We start from the raw sequence: 22106 nt of genomic DNA on the forward strand, positions 1-22106 counted from the left end.
GCTTTTTCTGCGGCATCACTAAGATATAACCTAGGCGCTCCTAAATCCGTCATTATTGGGTTTTAAGCACGGGCTTAAGCCTAATTATGATCGGGTTTAGTTAATTGGACCTTTGTTTTGGCCTATTATTTTTAATTTGGGCTAGTCTTTTGTGTTTTGTTGCTTAACCAATTCTCCATAAGTATTCTTCACTTTGATCCAACACGAAGACGGTTTTATTTATCGTCATTGCACTTCCTATCGGGACAGGAGGCCAAAAGTAGATGTCTACAACTAGGAAGCTGAAAAAAATGTCAATTTAGATTACACCAATACTTGAGCATTTACGCAAACCCGCCTTCAACTGAAAAAAGAGGGTCTGATTGTCATTGTTGACACTGAAGATATTTATCTTCAGGATCTCGTAGAAAATATGATTATTATCTTGTAAACTACTCTACGACTCTCTATATAAAGAGGGTCAAATCTAGGGTTTAATGAGGCTCGGATGGAACAAGTTACAAAGACCCCATATCCTCCCTACTACCAAACATTGTAGGTACATAGTATGGATTAAGCCGACAAGGCCCCGTACTATAAACAAATATCAAAACCCAGCCCTTTGGAGAGAGGAATCAAGAGATCTACGAGAGTTAGTTGTAACCCACAAACTATAAATAAAAATAATTATTTCCGTATTTTTTCTACCTCTTTAATTATGTACTGCAGGTTTGAATATTTTTGTTTTACAAATTGGCATGCTCGATGGGACAATTTTCGCTCTTCATCTTCGCTCTCCAAATTTCAAAACTCGTAGATTTAATGGGGGCATGCCAAATTTGCTTTCAAGTTCTACAAGAAAGTTTCGAGACCAAGTTGCATCCGATGTCAAATCTCCACAATAGGTCTCGAGGTGGCATTTGTTGACATCGAAATTTTGTTAATTATTAGGTGTCAGATATATGTAAATAAGGAGATAATATCAAAAAAATATAAGATATTTATTTTCAGGATCTCGTAGAATATTGTAAACTACTCTACAACTCTCTATATAAAGAGGGTCGAATCTAGGGTTTAATGAGGCTTGGATGGAATAAGTCATAAAGGCCCCATCTCCTCCCTACTACCAAACATTGTAGGTACATAGTATGGATTAAGCCGACAAGGCCCCATACTATAAACAAATATCAAAACCTAGCCCTTTGGAGAGAGGAATTAAGAGATCTACGAGAGTTAGTTGTAACCCACAAACTATAAACAAAAATAATTGTTTCCGTATTTTTTATACCTCTTTAATTATGTATTGCAGGTTTAAATTTTTATGGTTTACAGTCATTTTCAAAGATATGACAAGTGAAGCCAGCTTCCAAAGAAATTGTGATAGCGTGCCTAGCAGCAAGGGCCTTAACAACGATAACTTCATGAGCGCCAGGAAGAGTGCAGCAAGTAGCAGCAAGGATGTCACCCTCCCAGTCACGCATAACTCCACCAAAACCAATCATACCATCATTAAAACAGGGTGCATTAGAGTTCACCTTGACCAAACAAACCAAAGGAGGTGTCTAACTTTACGGGGTGGGGCTGGCCAAACAATGCTCAATGGGGATAGGCTCATTAGCTTTGTCAAATTCGCCCACAACATCACTTGCTTTCAGAACGGTGGCTTCGAATGGAGAAACTTTATTCTCGAAGTTGCAGGCATTGTGCTTTAACCAAAAAACCCACAAAACACACCAAACAAGATCCCACTAAGTTTTATCCTCGAAAGTGGAAGCCAATGTCACCCACCAATCCATAGGCGAGAAAGAGGCCTCACAAGGAATATCAAGCCTAAGAGGAGAGGCGCACCAGGTTCTTTTAGCATCCGAACATAAAAAGAGAGCGTGCATTATAGTTTTAGCAGCTTCACCACAACATGGGCAAGTAGTATCAATGCACATACCTCTGATGCTCAACGAAGACTTCACTGCAATGGTATGAATAATGCAAAAAGTGTAAATAGAGCAAGTAAAAAAATACTAAGGGAGTAATAGTCCTAAAGTGGTAACGGATGTTAATGAAGATTTTTGCTGAAAATGAAATACTTGAGGTCAATTACGCTCTACTTGCTTTTACGCAAAACAATTTCCTAGAAAATAATTTTCTCATTTTTACATTGTTTGGTTGGTAAATGAATAGAAAACGATATCCTTGATGGGTGTCATATATGGCACCCATTTGATGAGCATTTAGGTTGTTTTTACCTTCTTTTCATGGCTTTCATGCTTAATTAATGCTTAGTTTTATGCTTTTGGTCTTAGTCTTACCTTTCATCTCTTATTTTGTAGCTTTTATGCATTTCTATGGTTTTTCTAGTCTTTTCTCCTTTATTTGCTCTATTTTCGTGGTTGTAGGTACTGTATGAGGTTCAGGTCTTGATATTGGTGATTTACTAAGGTGGAGGAAGCTTTTGGAGCTAGCTCATGGCAATTGGAAAGCTTAAGATGCAAGGAAATAGATTCTCCAAGTTCTAACTCTTACGCTCTCAAGCCATGCTCTTATGAATATGGGGTGTTGAACCCACAATCATGTGCTTTTGGGACTGCCTCACTTAGTGTTCATCATCACCATGATTGTGTGTTCATTCGAAGACCTTAGCGAACGCACGAAGCCGCGAGAAGATCGAAGAAACCGGGCGCGGGCGCGCCACCCCTGCAGCACGGACGCGCCTCCCCTGCAGTGCGGGTGCGCCTTCCTGGGTATTTATTTGCTCGGTTTTTGTTTTTGCGCCTCTATAAATACCTTTGTAAACCAGATTTTTGGGGCAAGTTTAGAATAAGTTTCATTTAGATTTTGATCATAATTTTAGCTTAGTTGAGAGCTTCTCTCTCTAGTTTTAGGAGTAGATTTTAGAGAGAGAAAGTGAGGAATTTCAATGGTGAATGAGAGATTGAAGATTCAATGGTGACAATTGTGTTGGAGATCTTCTCTATTATCAATGAGCATTCTTAACTCCATCTTATTTTATTTCTTTGTTTAATATTCAAGTTTTTTTGATTTGATTTTGATGTTTGATTGTTGATTAGTGTAATTGTTCTTCATATATTGTTGATTCTTGATTTTTTTAGTTGTTTGTTGATTAGATGATGATGTTAGAGTAGTTGTTTGCTAGGGATTTGGTGAAACTTGTATGATTGATTAATTGTGCTTAATTTTGGGATTGTGTTGATTGATTGTTGAGATTAAAGTGATTAATGGAAGTTTGCATGTGTGTAATTCGATTAGGCCTTGAGAATTATGCTAGATTGCATTGTAGTTTCTCATGATACGGACCATTGATTTAGAAATTGCAATTGTCGATTGAGCTTGATTAGTGATGCTCCTAGTTAGAGTCTCTCGTAGTTGGCGTTAGTTTGACCTCAAGGAGATAGCTTGTTGACTCTTTAGATTGAGCTTGCCATTAGTCTTCACAACCATTGATTTGCACATTGTTCCCGAGTTGCTACAATTGTCATGATTACTTGTTGATCCCGTTCCTAGTGCTTTATTTGTTTGGTTTCTTTGTTTGTTAGTTGTTAGTGTTCTCTCTTTATCTTTGTTTTCGACCTAGCATAGGCATATAATTGAGAGCGCTTGAACATTACCGTTCCTTTGGGTTCGATCCTTGACTTGTCTCTATACTTGTATATAGGTTTTTTAAGTGTTTATAAATTTAGTTTGATCGAGGGAGGATTAGTTTCAACGACCTAGTTCCACCCCTCGTCAAAATGGCGCCGTTGCCGGGGAACGGTGTTTATGTTTGAGTGTTTTTGATTGCTTGAGTCTAGGTCTTTGTATATAGTTTTCTTTTATTTGATTTATGTTTGTTTTGTGAAAAAAAAAATGGCATGTCTATCTTTTCCTCAATATAACAATGAGCCTTTTTGTGAATATTTCCAAAGACTTGAGGGATTTCATGACTATCATTGTTGTAGTCTTTGAAAGGCTTGTGAGATTTGTTATTTTGGTTTAAATGAACAAACTAGGAATAAATTTTAATGCATGCATAATGGTAGATTTAGAGCATTGTCAATTGATGATGCTTGGGATTTTTATGTTTGATTTGCTTGGGATGTTCATAATAGGGGTAATCGTGCTTCAATTTTTGATGTGCAATGTGTTAATTCTTCTAATATTAGCATGAATTCCCATGATTTGTCACATGATCCCTTAAGTGAACCTAGAACAAAGGCTTCCAACTCTATTTTCTCATTTGTAAGCATTTGTTCATGATAATGAATTGCCTGCTCAAGTTAACAAATCTCATATGTTTGAATGTGCCCCCACCCCCCAATGTGATATCTATGCTCGTGATCTTAATGTTGATTCTTCCAATCTTGGTTGTACTTCTTCTTCTCTTGTTAAGCCTCAACTTTCTACAACTTTTGAATCTCCTAATGCTACTTGGAAATGGGTGCCAAATATATGCGGCCCAATGATCTAGAGGAGGGCCTAATATAGATTTATCATTCCTAATACAATTAGGAATGGTTTTACTCTTCTAGATTCTTCTAGAAGGTTCTTTTCGTTCATAATTCAATTAGCATTGATAAATTGACTTTTGTTGACTTTCCAGAGTTTTAATTAAAATCAAAGAACGTTTTTTGAGGAAAATACGATTTTATTCTCCTGTACGACAATTTTTTATCTGATTTTAAGAAAACGCGTGAATTTCTTAATCAGCGCCAAACACCAGCTGTAGCGCCTGGCGCTACGCTTGGCGCCTGGCGCTAATGTTGGCGTCTGGCGCCAATAGCCAGCGTTGACGCTAATTCAATTTTATCTACGCCAGAACTCTTTTTTGATATTTTATCTTTTCGGCTGGTTTTCCTTATAAATAACGTCGTAAAAACTCTGTTTTGAGACACCAGTTTTCATCAACATTCATCAACATTCACCTGTTTTCACCAACTCTCATCAAGATTTCCTTGATTACTCTCTCTCTCTCTCTTTTCTAAACTAACCTTTTCTCAAACATAAAAATTCCGCATTCATTAGATCTAGAAACATCTAGCCATATTCGAAGTTGCCTTCGCCCTAGACGTGAAAGGTTTAATTTCTGAGGGTTTGGTCCCAAATCTCTCTTTCCATTATTTAATTTAATTGTTTTGATTATTATTTTCCTTGAAGTTACTAACGCGTGTATTTTGTTGTTAGAAAGAGGTATGAGGCATCAAAGTAAGTATTTTAATGGTTTTTATTGATGTTATGATGTAGAAATCATGTTTAGGTTGTTATTATGATATTCCTAGTATCATGTCTAGGGTAACTTTAATACTAAGTATGATTGTTATGATGCCTTTTATATTCTTCCTAATATATATGATTTTTAGTATCATGTTAGGGCTAAATATTTGATTTTTATTATTTAGTGACATGCTAGGGTTTGTTATTAATCTCGTTAGTATCATACCTAGGATCTTGCTATTTTTATTATGCTTTAACCTGATTATTATTATGATAACGATTTTATTATTGTTATTATTTTGATTATTATTATGTTGCTTGATATTATATTTATTTTTATTGCTTGATCACACTTTTTATGCATGTTTAAAGGGAATTTGTACTTGTAATCACGCTTAATAAGATAATTAATAACCTTGTTTAGGGTTAATTTGATTATAATTCAAGTGATCACCAATAATAGTTTTATTTGTGCATTAATATTCAACCAACATAGATAAACAGGTTTAGGGGTAATCCTATTGATTGTATGTTAGTTAGAAAGCGCACATGAATACGATCAGAATAAAGTAGAGGCCTATTATTAGGGCAGGTTCAATCTCTTTTAGGTTGGATTTGTACCTTCATCCCCGAACTACCAGTCATGGTTCAAGACCTATTGGAGTTAACGATCTCTTGGATCGTTAAGGGGTGTAACCTTCACCTCGTGAACGGTTTACAAGTTCCTAAAAAAACTTGTTGGCGACTCTTTTGCTCTATCTTCTTTCCCTTTGGACGCCACCGTACTTTAGTGTATGATCACCGTGGGTTCAAGATAGGGGATTAACCCTTGAAAGATAGCGATTCCCCTCTAAAAGGAACATTATTTTGGTACCCTCGCTCCAAACTCATTTCGGGTTTATGTAGACTAATTTGGGAATAGGTAAACTTACGATTCGTGCTAATTATCCCTTGAACTCTACTTGGGAGAAAGGCATAAACGAGGTTTATGAGTTTTCCTAAAACTCATTGGCGACTCCTACTTATTTCTTACAAAAAACGTGATGAGAATATCATTTCTAATTCAAGGTTTCCCAAACAGTCAGGAATTTAAATCCTAATACAATCTAGAAAGTGTAAAGTCAATGATCCCATACGATGGGAACACCCTCCTTACATCTAGATACTCCAGACAACAGGAGACTGACTAGAACTTTGAATGTAGACAACTTGAAAAAGTTACTACTTCTTAGGGTTTGAAAATTTTTGTAAATAAAAATTTATTATGGAAAAAGTTCTTATTGTTTTCACTATTATTGTTTATTGGTATACATGCATAACTTTCTATGTACCACCTGTACAAGGTACAGACGAACATTGCTAATAACTAAATCAAATAAGGCCATAAGCTGGATGATAAATAAGTTAATAACTCAGTTGCTAAACAAATGTCTACAAGACATGAGGCCTATGGCTAGATGATATTAAATTTTATAATTCGTCTTCTCCAACATGACTAAGGCGTTCGACGACGCCCATCCGGGTGGAATCTTCGCGGAGAGTAACTCCCGTCTAGGTGACATAGTGGCTCTACAACCACATACAGACGACAAAGATTGAACGATCAAATTGGTTAACTCATAGTCATCTGACGAAAGTAATCTAAAGGGAATACATGCGGACTTTGAGTGAGGCTGTGCCTAATAACACATTCGGAATTTGCATAATACCCTTAACTAGATTACGACGTTAAATTATTAATATAAACAAAGTATTCCCAATGGGATGGACGGATGGGTGTATAATTATATAATAACTACTCCGCTTGGGAGTAGGAGGTCCGCCTGTTCGAAAAACATTCGGGTGGTATTAATGCATCGAGTATAACTTAAATAAAGTGATTTCTTTCAATGTACACAGACGACCTAGACTGAGTAGCCTAATTGATTCACTCATAGCTGTCTGGATTAGTAACTAATGAGGGTTAAGTATGCCCTTTACACATGTTTATGTGGGGCAGGCGGCCCACACATGTTCGCCTGCTATACCTGAAGGCTGTAAGGCCATCTATATTTGCAAATGAAGCAAAGCAGGCGGGCGAGAGCAGATAAAAAATTTTGTTCGCCTGCTCTTTTCGAGCGTAATGGTGAGAATTTAAGGGCTAATTCTCAAACATAATAAGTCATTAGGCCACCTAGAAAAAGGTTCAAGGCCGATTGTCTGAAATAACTAGATGCTCAGTGGCCGGTTGTGACATGCTAAAGTCGTATCACCTAATCTAAAGTATTACCTAAATCCTCTAACTAAAGTAGATAGGGAAGTAGGGTCGAATCCCTAGGGAAATAAGTCTTTCTATTCCTAATTAATTATAGCAATCTAAATTATTATGTAACCAATTATTAGTATTGAATGGGAACTAAACTAATAAGATTAAAGGTAGAGAGAAATTAATGAATAAAAGACGTAGGGCATAGGTTCACCAATAAATAATACTCTAGGGTAAAACAAAATAATCAGTCATCAATGCATCAATTAATCAGAGATCATAAAGGGCTTCCGCTACGTATTACAATAACAGAATTAGTTTACTGGTATTAAATCGCATCTCTCGAATCTTGACTTAACCATTTATAAATTAACCTGCCTATTGAAAATAATCCTAAACATCATTTCTCATCTCTCAAATCTCGATTCAATATAGCTAAACTCATACATAATAGACCTGCGCAAGTCTAATTGCAGAGCATTAAATCAAGGAAATTTTGCAAAAAACACCTTTTATAAGTAGTTTTTGCAAGAAACCACCTTATAAATTTTTTTTTGCAATGACACAACTTAAATTAAATTTTTATTTTCAATGCGACAACTTTGGTCGGAAAAGAGGGTTTGACCTTGTTTTAGGTGTTGACCCGACCACGTGCAAGGCACATAACCTCTTAAAGCCACTCTCGAACTACATTACCCACCAAAATGCCACCAAATAGAGTGGTTTTGATGGGTGGTTAAGTCGGTTTTGGTGTCGTTCTGGTGGTTGGCGTACTTGGAGAGTGGTTTTAAGAGGTCACATGCCTCACATGTGGTGTGGTCATCACCGAAAAATAGGGTCAAACCCTTTTTTCCGGCCAAAGGTGTCTCATTGCAAAAAAAAAAAAAAAAAATTGATCAAGGTGTGTCATTGCAAATATATATATATATATATATGTGTATATATATATATATATATATATATATATATATATATATATATATATATATAAATATATATATATATATATATATATATATATATATATATATATATATATATATATATATATATATATATATATATATATATATATATATATATATATATATTTATATTTAAAAGGTGGTTTCTTGCAAAAAATTGCTTATAAAAGGTGATATTTTTGCAAAATTTCCTTAAATCAATCAATAAGAAATTAATCTATCATTGATAAACAACAACAATAAATTACCACTTCATATTATTCATGGATCCCCCTAAACCCTAAAAAGAAACTACTCAAACATAATTAAATCTAAACTAATTAAAGCAAATAAAGAAGACATGATGAAATAAAGAGATTCAATTAATTAAAATAATAGAGAAGAAATCATTACCAAAGTTAACGGAAATAATGGACTGAATTAAGAACAAGGTTGTAGAGTTGTAGAGAGAGAAAAACAATGAGTGAAGTTTAATCTTAAAACTAAGTAGTGAGACAAAAGCTAAGAGAAGAGGTCTAAGAAGTGCTAAACTTGCTGAAAAAAACATATTTATATTAAACTAAAAATCCAAAGCTTAAACAAACTAAAACGGCGCTTCATCTTCCTCCAGAAACATGCGCCCGGTCGGGCGAGGCACCGCCCAGTTGAACGTGCCTTTTTCTAATCGTAAAGCTTCTCTCGCACCCGGTCGGGTGCGAGATAGAGAGAAGTTTGCTATTCTTCTTCTTCCGCCACGCCCGGCCATGCGCGCCTCATGACGAGGGAACCTTGACTGGGAAAGGTTACTTTGGCTACTCTTGGACTTCGATTGGGCTCCGATTCTTCGGCCTAATCTAAATTTCCTCTTTAGGGCTTTAATACATGGTGTGCAATGCCTTGGTATCTCATACGTGGAGCCCTTAATAATCGGTTCGATGACTCTAACCGGCCTTGGGCTACGAAAAGTGGTTGTGCTCCTCCAATGCTTGTAGTTGCTCCATATAATCCCGGGAAAATGCTCCAAATGTGCAATTCCCTACAAAACTCAATCAAAACTACGAAAACACTAAAAAACACAAATTAGTAATAAAAGTGGCTCTAAAGAGCCAAAAACAAGACCAATTATGACCAAGGGATGGGGGTAAATCACTATATAAAATAGACATGTCAAACTCCCCCAAGACAAACCTTTGCTTGTCCTTAACCAGAGACCTCATAAATGGATAAATAAAATATGCCTCTGATGAGTGTCATTTATGGCACTCATAGGGTAGTCTTTTAGGATGTTTTCACCCTATTTTTCATAGTTTTCTTTTATCATTTAGGTCTTTTCTCCTTTAGTTTCTCTATTTCTTCTTTCTTCGTGTTTTACTTTCCTTTATGTGGTTTTCTTTGTGTTTCCCTTTTATATGGCTATTTTTCTCTTCTATTTTATCTCTTTTGTTACTTTTGTAGGTGCTTAAGGAGTTCGCTTTGCAAAGGGATTAAGAAGAGCAAAAAGGGCTAAGCAAAGAAGAAGCAAGCTCCTTAGAGAGGGCTTGGAGAGGGTACGTAGAGGGCGCTCAACATTCCAAATGCCGCGGGTGCGGGTCTAAAGGGCCGCGGACGTGGATAAAGTACAACAAATTGAGGATTTTTGGCTGGAACTCTCCGCGCCCTAGCCGCGGTCTAGCCGCGGGTGAGGAGGTTCTGGAGAGGCTGCTTCTTTAGGAGAGACCGTGACCCCCTGTTTACACTTGGAAGCAGGGCATCTTTCGTGCCCTTAGCTGCGGGCGCGAAAAACAGTACCCGCGAGCGCGGGTGTTGCCCAGATTGCCCGTGGAGTTAATTATGGTTTCCGTACTCGTTTCTCCGCGCTTGCGGGTTGTTCTAGGAGAGGGAGCGGCCCATCAGTTTTTCTTCTTTGTCTATTGTAATTACTTTTGAAGGGTAACTTTTAGATAATCTTTTATTTGCTTAGTTTTTAGAGAGAGAAACTAGAGAGAAGTTAGAGAGAAAGTAGAGATTGAAATTCTTGGATTTTGATTTGTATTACAACATTGCTTCAATCAAGTTTGGATTTCTTCTTAATATTTTTGAAAGTTTGTGAGATTTCTTTCCTTTGAATTTACTTCTATCGCAATTTTCATTAATACTTGAATGTTTGATTTGGATTTTGATTTAGGTTTGAGAATTTGTTGATTGATTGATTTTCCTTTTGATTAAGCTTGAAATGAATATGTTAGTGATTGAATTTGTTTTGTCTTTCAATTTCACCATGATTAGTGAGTAGATTAAATGCTAGGGAGAAGGGGAAGCATGCTTGATTGATGATTTTAGCCAGTTGATGATCATTGATTGATTGAATTGTTGCAATTAAATTGGTTGACATAGTTGTGCATGTGATTTATTAGACTAGGAGTGATCAACCTATAAGATTAATTTAGATTGCATTGCAAATTTCAATGATATGAACCCTTGATTTGAGAATTGCTTTAATTGATTGAATTTGATTGTGATTTTCCTTGTTAGCCATTCATAGTGATCCCTAGCTTGGCTTATAGGAGATAACTTTTGGATTCCTTTGATTGCTACTATTGTTTGTCCCTTGTAATGTTTGAATCAATTGAGTGATCTATCAATTAGCATAATCATTGAGCTTGCATGTGGAACCTATATCCCTAGTGTTTAGCATATTAATTGAATTCCTTGATTTGTCTATCTTCTTAATATTTTAGTTACCAACCACCACCATTAATGTTCTTCGATTTAGCTTGACAATAAACTATAGCATAGTTCCTACTCATTCCTTTGGGTTCGACCCTTGACTTACCGTATACTTGTATAAGGTTTATTAAGTGTTTATAAATTTAGTTTGACCAAGGACGGATTAGATAACGACAAATAAAGCATATTCTCAAACCGTGCATACCTATACCATTTAGGAAGATATTCATTCAAAAGTAAAAATCAGTAGTATATAATCCAATTCAAAAAGAAAAACAAAAAGGTGACAAATAAAGCCTCAAAATATAACAAAATCCAAATATAAAAAGAAAGAAAAATAAAAAAAAAAGAAAAGAGAAAAGAAAAACATAGATAAAAGAAAAGAAGGAAAATAAAGACTGGAACGAATATGCAAGTAGAACATGTAATTCTCAAACGACAAACAAGTGATCAAATGACAACATTGCCAATGATCCCAAACATACTAGGTGTTAAAAGCATCTATCCTCGAACCATTCAACTTTTCCTAAAACAAATCCTAAACTATGCATCCAAGAAAATAAAAGAGAATAAAGAAAAATAAGAAAGATTTCACCGGCTTCCAAGTAATGCTAAAATAGTAAGGTGAAGAATCAACCACCTCATGAAGCTCCAAGAGACAAAGCATCATCATCAAAGCCATGTGAGAACAAAAATAGAAAAGAGAACTATGGACAAAGAAAACAGTTAGTAACTTCAAAAAAAAAAAAAAAAAAAAAAAGAAAAGAAAACAAAACAAAAAGGAAAGAAAATAAAAATGCAAAAATAAGCAAAACTAAACTATCAAGAAAACAAAAATAAGAAAATAAGAGCTAAAGAACTAACTAAACATCTAACTAAACAACAAAATGCTAAACTACAAAATTTGGATTCAAGGGTTTGGATTCATGGGATTTGGATATTAGGGGTTTGGATTGAAGGGAGAAAGTCACACATCATCATCACAACAACAACAAGATCAAGAATGAGCAAACATCATCAAAGTAGAATCAAGAAAGAGATCATCATGGAAAGACACAAGAGAAACAAGGTTAGTTTCAACAACAAATTGGCCACCGAGACAAAACCTCTAAGAAAAGGTAAAGTTCCCCCAAGCTAATCATAGATACATCTCAACATCCCAACAATACAAAGCAAGCACACGTAAGACAAGGGATGGAGGCACATGGCACAAAAATGACGGAACTAGCTACCACTACCACTCGGCCCGGAGCCATCATTGTTATCCCCATCATAGGAAAACCCGGATGGGGGACCATGAGAATCCCATCCCCCGGTGTAACCGGGTGGCCAACCATAATGCCCCCTAAAGTTATCTTATTTCCAAGGGGCAAGGGGAGTGAATTGCTCGGTCAAGGCGAGCGGTAGTGGGTGATTGGGGTGTACATAGGAGTAGTTAGGATCACCCCTATAGTCGCTCCCACCGGGAACACGGTAATCGTAGTTACTGTGCTCATCGGGGAATGAGCGAGTCTTGGTGTTGGACCCCGGGGGTCCTTGCCAATTTGGGTACGTAGGTACCCTATCACCCCCAAAAGATGGTATAGGACCATATTAGGGTGGAAAGTAAGAGTAGTTAACCGGGGGAGTGATTTCTCCCCGGTTAACACCCGCATCATACAAATGTTGTTGTTGGAGAAACATACCTTGTTGCATCTCCGAAATTCCTCTCATATGAGTATAGAGGGCCTCAAAATCTTGATCATACATGACCTCCAACCGGATTTGCATGCCCTTCATTTGATCACTAAAGGCATCCAAGTCGGAGCTAGCATATTAGTGATGTTGCTCTTGATGTTGTTATTGTTGTTGTTGTTGTTGTTGTTGTTGTTGTTGTTGTTGTTGTTGTTGTTGTTGTTGTTGTTGTTGTTGTTGTTGTTGTTGTTGTTGTTGTTGTTGTTGTTGCTCTTCTTCTTCTTCTTCACCTATCTCATAATCATCATCATAGTAGGGCGGGCGGTGACTCATGGGGACATGCCAAACGTTTGCTCCATTCTCTCGGTGGAGAGAAGTCAAGGAAGGGTTAGGGAGATAGCACCAAAGGTCATTGTCTCTTAGCTAATCAAATACCTCGTCCTCATCACTCTTTGCTAAGAAATGGATTTGCTTCAATTGCTTGACGTCGAGGTGGAGAGAATCAATATCCCCCACCGGAGTGCAAGATGGCAAATAATGCCTTAGCTCAAGGTTGGTCACTAGCCTAGTGACCATGCTCCCACAAGGGATCTCGCTGGAATCCCTATCTTGCAACCTTTGGCAATAGCTTGCAAAAGTGTACCCCAAGTTTAGGCGACCCCGGTACTCCACACGAGTAGCCACCCATAAAATCCGAAGTTCCAATTGGCTCATCTTTCCCAATACCTGCTTCGGGAATACCGAATATCCCAATAGCCTATGAAGAACCAGGAGACATGGCCGGTATACCTTACTAATGTTGGCATACCGGGTCATAAAGTCACCACAACATGAAATATCGTCCCACCACGAATTTTGATCATATTTATTGTCGAAGAAGAGCTCGGGATCCAAAATATCAGAATTTGGATCAAAGTCTAGAGCCCATTGAACTCTTCTAAGGATTGATCAAATTGAATGTTGAAGAGTTAAAATCGGACATGGTAGATATCACCCTCAACCACCACAAGATCAACCGTGGCCAAGAACTCCAAAGTTGGTTGAACATATGTACGGAAGCTCCGGCTCACAAAAGATCCCATGCGAAGGTTGTTAAGAAACTCCCTCAAGTCCTCATCGATTCCCAATTTAATCATATTCGCTTGAAAGTAGTGACATGAAGGCTTGAGGGAACGGTTCCCTTTGAGCCTTGAGTATCTATCTTTTTAGATTGGGTCGGTTATTCTAAGTTTAGGTATAGGGGTAGGTTGACGTTGTGTGAGGTAGAGGCAGAAGGAGCGGGTTCTTCATTGGTTTTTCGTTTCTTGAAAAGGTTTTTGATGTGTTAGACATGATGATTTTCAAGGATAGCAACTCAAAACACCACAATCACCCCAAGAAACTCCAACCAACAATCTTGAATGCTTCAATCGAACTCCTTAACCAAAACCGACAAGCAACAACTCACTACCAAAGTTAAGCAATCCCAAATACACACAATTACCACTAATTCAAGCCACCAAATGCATTCAAACCATAAACCAAGCACAAAGAAATCAAGAACCAAATCTCAACATTATCAACGGTACACCACTACCAAAATTCCGATCACAACAATTCTCAACAATAACGATCATTTTTGCTACACAAACAACAAACAACACAATGTAAGCAATAATCAACCATCATACATCACAAATAACCAACCAAAATCCAATTTCAAACATCAAAACCACCCAAATACATAGTACTACTATTCATACCTATGAACTAACTAAAACATGCAATTATATGGTATAATAAACAATTAAAAGTAAGAGTAGATGATGGTACCATACAAGAAGCAAGTTAGAGCAATCTTTAGCCACAATTTCCACCCACACGAAAATACCCAAATTAGCTTAAACAATGGAGGAGAGAGAATGGTGGTTGTTGTGGGTGAAATGTAGTATGAATTTGTTAAAAATGGAAGAATTGTAAGAGGATTTGATGAATTTTAATGGAAATTTGGAGGAATTTGAGTGAATTTTATAAATGTGAGTAGGGTATGGTGCGGTTTTGATGAAGGTGAAGGGGTTTGTGTGCGTGAGAAATGAGGGAAATGAGGGAAAAGAAAGAAGAAGAAAGAAGAGATAGGCACAGCTGGGGGGTGCGCGGCCGCGCGACCTGGCAGCGCGCCCGCGCCAGTGTCGTGTGCGGCCGCGCATGGGCTAGGCGCGCCCGCGCCAGCTGCTGCTGCTCTTGCCTTTCTCCTTGGTGCGTTCATGCGTGGGTACATCGATAATTATCATTCCAGGATTTTGGACCCCATCATAAAGATCAGTTTATAAACGTGAATAATGTGGGTTCAACACCCCTAAAATAATGGTAGCACCATGATAAACTCACCAAGTTCAAATTTCTTCAAACTTAAGCACAAATTACTTTTCTAACAATTCTTACCCCTTTTACCTCAAAATTTTGATAAAATTGAATATAAACACATCAAAAACCGCGAAACACCATTCCATTACTCGTTCTCACTTGATGTAATCTAACTCCAAGAATTCAACCTATAAATCCAAAAGAAAAACAAGTGAAAGAAAAGAAAAGAAACTAAAAGAAAGAAAATTATGAAAAATAGAAATCAAAATAAAAGGTTAGAAATCTCCGGGTTGCCTCCCGGGAAGCGCTTGCTTAAGGTCCAAAGCTCGACCCTTCCTCCAAATCACGGAGGGTCAAAGAACACCACCTTATACAAGGTAGCGGATAGAACAACTTCTCTTTCATTTTTAAGTAATCTCTCGTTGTTGCTTGACAAGACTTCACTTGCTTGCACATTAAAAGCAATATTTTCTTTTCTCATCTTCAATCTCATTCTCTTCTTCCTCGAAGCTCTTGCTTTCTTCTTGATTTTGTTTCTTTTTGTAGACGGTTTCACACCATCTACCTCCATGGAATCCTCCTCTTCCTCTCGAGGGTAGAGCTCAAACCAATGAGGAATGTCCATCTCCTCTTCGTTCATAGCCTTTGGAAGCTCCTTCTTATCTTCACTAACTTTCATGCAATCAAAAATCACAAGCACATCATAAAAAATATCATGAACATTGTTAGATGAAGAATCAATCACATACACATTATCAAAAGAACGAAGGGAATCATCACTCTTGATTCCTTTCACAAGGGATAAGGATTAATGCATTGGTTTTAGCTCAAAGCTCTCTTTCTTGTTACCAACTCTGAAGGTAATACGACCTCCCTCAACATCAATCAAGGCTCCCTAAGTATCTAGGAACGGTCTCCCTAACATAATAGGAATGTGGTCATCTTCTTCTATTTCAAGCACAATAAAATCAACGGGAATTATAAAACCACCTATCTTAAGGGGAACATCCTCAACTCTTCCCTTGGGAAACTTTATGGACCTATCAGCCAATTGCAATGTCATGTTGGTAGGAAGAAGTTCTCCTAGATTTAGATTCTTGAAGACCGAGAAGGGCATTATGCTCACACTAGCACCCAAATCACACAAATCATTCTCAAACAACTTACTATTGATTTTTCAAGGAATGGAGAAATTACCCGGATCTTTCATCTTCTTGGGGAGGTCATTGTGAATCAAAGCACTACAACACTCACCAAGCTCCACCGAATCTATCTCATTACAATTTCTCTTGCCACTCAAGATATCCTTAAGAAACTTGGAATATCTAGGCATTTGGGTCATGGCTTCGGTAAGAAGGATAGAAAGATGGACCTCCTTCAACATTTCAAGATATCTCCCAAATTATTCATCTAATTTGTTCCTCATAAACTTTTGGGGATATGGGAGGTCGGGTTTTATCACTTCCTCTTGCTTTCTCTCATCACTCTTCTTTTTCTCATGGCTCTCTTCTTTGCTCACATCATTTGACACATCTTCCTCATTTAGCTCACTTGAAACACTTTTCTTCTTGTCCTCCTCACAATCCCTAGAAACTCTCTATTCAAGAACTCTTCCACTCCTTGTGGTGATGGAATAAACGGGTTTCTTAGGATCAACTCCTTGAGAAGGCAATGTAAAAGGACTAGCACAATCTTTCAAAGTGTTTGCTATTTGGGTGATTTGTGTCTCAAGCATTTTGTTACGTGTCATGATCTCATTAAATTTCTTATCGCTCACCGCCATATAGGTGTTCAAGATTTTTGTTTGATTTTTAATTATCTCCTCCAAATTGTACTTGGAAGATTGAGAATAGGAATTTTCACCAACACCTTGAGATTTTGGACCAAATTCGGGTAGGGGTCCCCTTTGGTTGTTTTGAAAATTCCCCCTATTTTGATTGTTCGAATTGCCTCGATTTTGATTGTTGCCAAAATTTTTGTTTTGGCCACCAAAGCCTTGAGATTGGCTTTAATTTCCATACCCTTGGCCTTAGTTTTGATTCCCATAACCTTGGTTATTATAGTTGTCTCGGAAACCTTGGTTTCCTTGGTTCTTATAATTACCATTGTTATAGTTATTAAATCCACCTTGTTGGTGAGAATTTCAATTTCCAAAGTTTCTTGGTCCATTAAACCTTTGACCATTGTTATTGTTTGAGACAAAATTCACATGTTCACATTCATTACTCTCACCATCATCAAGATTTTCAAATCCATTTGAACAAGTGGAAGAATCATGGTCATAAGACCCTCAATTATCACAAAACAAGCATCCACTGGGCATATTGATAGAAGTTGAAAGTGGAGTAGAGTTAGAAGATGTACCTCTCCCTTAAATGTGGGAGGGATGACCTTGTGCATTGGAAGTTGCACTCTCAAGCTTGGCCTTAATTGTTGTCATCTCCTTTCCCAAACTTGCAATTTGAGAGGATAGATTGTTGATGGCATTAAGGTGATTAACCGAGTAAACCGTTGATCCATTCTTACTTGAAGACTCTCTTTTCTCCTTCTTTCCAATCCATATAATGGCGCACCACATCTTCTATAATGTCCACAACCTCATCTTCGGTTTTGTTCATGATTGGGCCTCCGGCTCCCGCATCTAGACACGATTTGCCTTGAGGACTCAACCCTCCATAGAAAATTTGAATGATTTGATATGTTGGGATGCCATGATGGGGACATTCTCTTTGATACTCCTTATACCTTTCCCAAGCTTCGTACAAGCTCTCACTAGGTTTTTGTTTGAAACTTTGGATCAAAGACCTTGCCTCCGCCGTTTTCTTTTGGGGGTAGAACCTAGACAAGAATTTCTTGGTAACTTCATCCCATGTTCTAAGAGAATTTGGCTTGACCTCCTTGTTTAACCATTCCAAAGCTCGACCTATGAGAGAGAAAGGGAATAACTTGAGACGAATAAACTCTTGAGAAACACCATTCAGTTTAATAGTGTTGCAATACTTCTCAAGCTCTTTGAGATGGTTTAGCGGACTCTCAACTTAGCCCCACTAAATTGTATCCTTTCAATGAAAGTGATCATGGTCGGTCTTATTTCAAAGTCATTTGCCGATGTTGTTGGCAATGCGATCCCACTTTCAAACCTATATGCACCGGCAGTTCCCAACTCCTTCAAAGCAACTCTTGGATTATCTCCCATGCTTACTTGATCCTCCTCTTCTCTTTCTTGGTGAATTTCTTCTCTTGGAGATCTTGGACTCAAAGAACGATTAGCAACCCTTATCCTATTATTGTTCTCTGGATTTACGGATCAAATGGCACTAAATTCCTTCCTCTTATCCTACGCATACAAAAACTCAAAGCAAATATCAATAGCACGGCTACAAATGTAGCCTAAAGAGAAAAATCTTTTTGTAATTTTGAAATTAAGGTGAAATAGACTCAACAACAATAGCAATCATCTACGCCATTCCCCGGCAACGACACCATTTTTGATCGAGGGCGAGACTAGGTCGTTAAAAACTAATCTACCCCTTATCAAAACAAAATTTATAATCTCTTAACACACCCCTGCACAAAGCATAGAGTGAGTCGAGGGTCGAACCATTAGGAATGGGAAATGAATGCTAAAGTCAAAGCTAAGCTATTTCGAAGCGATAAAGTGAGGTGTATGTATTCAAAACAATCAAACAATCGAAATGAAATCAAATTTAACAAGCACAAGGGTTAGCATCTGCATGTACTCGGAAAGGACATAACTAATTGGGATTGGAGATGTCTAAGTCAAGTGTTGCGAGGGAAAATCAACTAAGAAATCAATAGAGTAAGGTAGGCTAATTAATCTCCTAGAGGTCAAGCTAGCGCCAACTACGAGAGACTCTAACTAGGAACCTTGCAAACCTACTCAATCGACAAAAGCAAGCCACAAATCAATATTCCGTATCAATGCAAGCTTACAATGCATTATAGTGTAACAATCAAACTTAGCTACTCTTCAATTAATCACACTTATGCACTTAATCAATCAACCAATTTAATCACAACATCAACTACATCAATTTCCCCCAATTAACATCAATCCATCACTCATACATACTTCACTATTCCCCTAGCAAGAGAACTACTCACAATCCATTGAAATTAAGATCAAAACTATGATAATCAACAATTTCATCATCATCATATCAATAAAACCAATTCAAACACAAATTCAATTAAAACTTGAACAATCAACAAAGCAATTGAAATGATAAGCTAAAAATTACATTAAAGTAAAAGAAATTCTTACAAACTTGCTTCAATTCAATGGAGGAAATGCTAGAATTAACAATCATCAATCATCAATCAACAATCACAAACTTCTCTCTCTAAAATCTAGAGTTTCTCTCTCTAAAATTCTAATTCTAATTTCTGAATTAATTCCCTAATTTTCTTCTCTAATCATTCTTCTCTAAAAATTGAAAGAAAATTTATATATAGTAAAACTAACTAAGACAAGTTAGTTAAATCGTCCCTAAATAAACGCATACAGGCGCGGCCAACCATAAGGGAGATCGCGACCGCGCAAATCTAGGTACGGAACAGGGACCCAGATAGGCGCGCCCAAGCCTGGGAGCAGGGCAACCTTCTTCCCCATTATTCCGATGCTTCTCTTGCATTCCACTTAATGATCTTGATAAACACGGGACCTTGTAGTTTCTAAGCTCCATGTTTGCGGGTTCAAAACTAGAAATCATGCGCCCACGGCTTGAATGCACAGCTCAAGGACTTAGGAACTTGCACTTCTCTATGCTTAAGCTTCAAATGGAGAGCACTAGACATCCTAATCAATGCCGAACTTGGAAAGAGGCCTTGGGAAACTTGGATAATGACCTTAAGCTGAAAAAATAAAGGAAAACAAGCAAATAAAAGTGAAAATAACAAAATAAACCAAGAAATGCATAAAGAAAGAAATCCAACTAAGAAAATGCAAACTAAAAGAAATCAAGAGTAAAATCAAGGAAAAGCTAAGTAAAATAGCTATAGAATAACATGAAATTCACCCTAAAAAGAACCAAATGAGTTCTATAAATGACACTCATCAGTTTGCAAGGTTCCTAGGTAGAGTCTCTCGTAGTTGACACTAGCTCGACCTCTAGGAGATTAGCTTACCATACTCTCTTGATTGCTTAATTTATTTTCCCTCGCAACACTTTACTTAGACATCTCCAATCCAAATTAGCTATATCCACTACCACAAAAAATAGATTACAGATCAAAAAATATAAAACGGTTATCAAAGATAGGCGTTCTCTAGAGGAATATAGAACGCATTTGTGCAAGAGGCGTTTTATGAGTTATTAAATATAGAACGGTTAGAATAATTAACCGTTCTCTATTTTTTTACTCAAATAATAAAAAACAAATAGTTATTCATTTTAGATGATAGAGAACTGTCATCTTGACAACCGTTTTGTATTTTTTTTTATTCTAATTTTTTTTAAAAAAATTGGAGGGATATTCACTAGTAGAAAATATCAAAAAGGCACCCCCTAATTGGCACCGGTTAAGTCCAAACCGGTTCCAAAAATGGCCTACAAAATTGGTGGGAAGCTAAACCAGACTAAAAGGCACCGGTTCACTTTAAACCGGTGCCAAAAACATAAAGGCCACCGGTTTGAACCGGTGCCTAAGTGAACCGGACCTTTTAATTAATAAAAAAAAAAAACCGCCTCATCACTCCGCCTCCCTTTAAATAATTAAAACCCTAAATCTAAACCTTGCTCTCCTTCTCTTTCCGCCTCCTCACTCTCTCCTCGCCCTTCTCAGCTCGGATTTCTGCTCTCCCTTCTCTCTCCTCTAGCTCTCCTTCCCAATCTCTTTTCTTTCTCTACAACAACAACAACACCGCAACAACAACAACAACTACAACACCGCAAAGCCCCACCACCACCGTAACATCACCACCAAAAAGTTCGATTTCCTCATTTTTTTCGGCCATTTTTACCACCACTGTTACATGCATCATCACCACCACCAGCGATTGCCTCATTGTTTTCGCACTTTCTCTCCCCCTCGTGATGAAATTAAAGGTTTTCAGGTCAAATTCGACCATGAAAACCCTAGATCTGGAGTTTTCATGGTCGAATTTGACCTTTATAACCCAAATTTAAGCTAATTTCGGGGGTTTTTGGTGTAATTCGAGGTAAATTCTCTTTTTTTCTCACATTTTTTTTTTTGAGATTTTTGGTGGAATTCGAAGATTTTTGGTGGAATTCGAAGCTTTGCGTTTTATGTTTAATTTTGTTGCCGGTGGTTGTGGTTTCATTTGGTTGCCGGTGGTTGTGGGTTTAATTTGAGGAATTTTTTTTTTTAATAGCCGAACACTATTTTTATTGGTTCCATATTACTAGATTTTTTGCATTGTTTTTGCTTTAATTTGGTTGCAATTGTTTTTTAATTTTTTTTTTTTTTTTTTTTTATTGTTCTACAATGTTTAAAAATTTCAGATTGTAGTTTATTGAGGATTTTTATTAATTTTGGTGTCCAAATTTGATACAGGTTTTACACTCCACACAGAAAAAGGATTCAAATATCAAGATGATGTAGATTTTGGTGTTTTAATTCGATGTTGTAATGTAATTTTTTTTTTCTGAAATTGTAATATAATGTATTAATGTAATGTAATATCAATTTTTTTTTCTGTAATTTGATGAATATATATATACACATATGTCATTATTAATTTATTTGATGAATGTGATTATTGTATTTATTTTGTTATTAATATTATTTCCTGTTAATTTTTAAGTAAAAAAAGACAAAAAAAAAAAAATTATATTTTTTGGGCACTTTTGGCACCGGTTAATCGGTGCCAAAAACAAGCAAATAATTTTTTTTGGCCATTTTAGGCACCGGTTAACAGGTGCCAATTCTGAGTTTTGGCACCGGTTTGAACCGGTGCCTTTTTAAATCACTTTTTGGCACCCCTCACATTGGCACCGGTTCAAACCGGTGCCTTAGGCCGGGTTTAA

General features: G+C 37.0%; 1 non-coding gene across 1 annotated transcript; it reads left to right on the top strand.

The window, feature by feature from the left end:
• The first annotated feature begins 17802 nt into the window (after positions 1-17802).
• Positions 17803-17908, top strand: LOC145560972 (small nucleolar RNA R71). The gene has a single exon (XR_014093559.1). It is a non-coding gene; the product is annotated as a small nucleolar RNA R71 (small nucleolar RNA).
• Positions 17909-22106: the final 4198 nt, after the last annotated feature.

Source organism: Chenopodium album, chromosome 9 (assembly GCF_948465745.1).
Source record: "Chenopodium album chromosome 9, dcCheAlbu1.1, whole genome shotgun sequence".
NCBI classification, from domain to species: domain Eukaryota; kingdom Viridiplantae; phylum Streptophyta; class Magnoliopsida; order Caryophyllales; family Amaranthaceae; genus Chenopodium; species Chenopodium album.